Below are 2,221 nucleotides of genomic sequence, written 5' to 3'. Positions count from 1 at the left end.
GACCCTTGTGGGCTCTCAAGACTGAAGCACCAACCAAAGAGTATATATGGTCTAGACCACCCAGACACATACCTACACCTGCAGCAGATGTGCAGCCCAGTCTTCATGCGGAACCCCCAACAACTGGAGCAGGGGCTGTCCCTCAAGCTTTGCCTGTCTGTGGAATCTGTTCCCTGGCTGGGCTGCCTGTGGGAGAGGATGTGCCTAACCCTGCAGAAACTTGATGTGCCAGAGTCGGGGATACTCAGGGGGCACCTATACCCTCTAAGAGGAAAAGGGGTGGGGTGAGGGGAGGGACTGTGTGAGGGTGGACAGGCTGTGAAGTGGATATAGCGTGAATAAATTAATTAATGGAAAAACTGTACAAACAATATTAAAAGCTTACAAGGAAAACACCAACTCCCCTACAGTGGCAGAAAGCATCAGAAAAATGTGAGATCTACTGTCAGCATCCTAATCATCAGGAAAGCAGATGACACTCCGAGGTCTGCAAACGCTAACTGGCAACCAAGAGAATCGCCAACCAGCAAAGCTGTCTTAAAGCTGGGGGCAAAATGAGGACATTTGACCATGTGTACAGATTACATGTCTATGGAGTCGCAGGAGGTTTAAAGAAATGTCACATTCAGAGGACAGTCTCGATCATTAAGATCACAAGAACTAGTACATTTGAGTCACAGATAGAGTAGTGTAAGGAAGTAATTCATTATACCCAACACAGTAGAGCCAAGAAAACTCTAAAATTAATGAAAGAAAAAATCAGACAATAGTTCAAACAGCCAGAAAAAAAAAAATGGCCAACGGAAGTTTGAAACATAGTAAACATATTTCAATAGTAAACTTAACATGTCTTCAACTCATCAATGAGAGACTGGCTGACTGGGTGAAAAACTAAGCCCAACTGTCTGTTGTCTTCCAGAAGCACACCTGACTGGTAAAGATTCCAACAGGCTGGAGGGCAATCCGTCTCGTGAACACAAGCTTGATATAAGCTGGGGTAGCTGCTCTAATGTACAGCAATGTAGACTTCAAACAAAATCAGGAGATGAACTTACCAATAAAATGAACAACTCACCAAGAAGTCACGATGGAGAGAATGTGTGGTGTTGGGGCCCCCAACCTCATAAACACTAACAGTCACATACCCAAGGCAAATTATGCAAATATAGGGAGATGGTGACAGCTGCAGGAAAAACTGGAAAGTGTTATGCTAAGCCAGAGCAGTCTGACCGAGAAAGACCTTTTACCTCACATGCAGAGTTTAGATTTTAAAGTTGTGTGCATCTGTGTGTTTGTCTTGCCTATGTTTGTAGGCTATGCAACTAGAACGGGGCTGAGAGAAAAGGAGTCTTGGAAGTAGTGTAATGGAGTGTGTGTGATAAAGAGACACAAAGGAGAACTATTTGAAGGAAGAGAACCAGCCAGAGGGGAGTGGTTCTGGAGAGAACAGACAAGGGGAATGAATAAGGACAAATTGATGGTGATGGTGATGGTGATGATGATGATGATGATGATGATTTTCAAAACTGGGTGACAAAGAAAGAGGGCAATGGCTGAGGGAGGTAAGTGCTTATCATACACACATGTGGATGCAAGTCCAGATGCCCGGCACCCATGTAAAGAGCAGAATGGGACACAGGATCTGCAGGGTTTCCTGACCAGCAAATCTGTGAGCTCTAGGCTCAGTAAGACCCTCAAAAACAAAAAATGGCTCTGGAAGGGCTTGACGCAGATGCACTTGCTCTAATATACATATACACACTGACACACACCCACATATATATACATATGCACATGTGTGCACACTGCTCCCCCCACAAATGTGTGCACTCACACAAAAGCCACACACTGCCAAAATGAGACCACTCCTTTGTATACTTTCTCCCCAAATTAAAATTACTAGCTACATCAAAAAATGCTGCTACCAATTTGTAAACTTATTTTCTGTACATTAACCAAATAGATTCATAGTGCTGGTGGTAAGATAAAAATAATAAGATAGTAATGATAAAAGTAAAGATTAGGGGAGTAGCCAGTATCTATTGACTCTGGAACAGAAGGTCAGAGTACCTAAAAGATCCACTTAAGTTAAACAGTTATTTTTCCTAGAACTGAATCTAGTGTTTCTGTCTTCAGACAAAAGCCAGCTGCAAAGCTGAGTTAGACAGTAGGTTATATAGCTAAATTTTGTCCAGTATTTATGCAGACCAAAGAAAAGCAA

Source organism: Rattus norvegicus, chromosome 9, assembly GCF_021556685.1.
Source record: "Rattus norvegicus strain SHRSP/BbbUtx chromosome 9, alternate assembly SHRSP_T2T, whole genome shotgun sequence".
NCBI classification, from domain to species: Eukaryota; Metazoa; Chordata; class Mammalia; order Rodentia; family Muridae; genus Rattus; species Rattus norvegicus.
Note: the sequence above shows the minus strand (reverse complement) of the source record.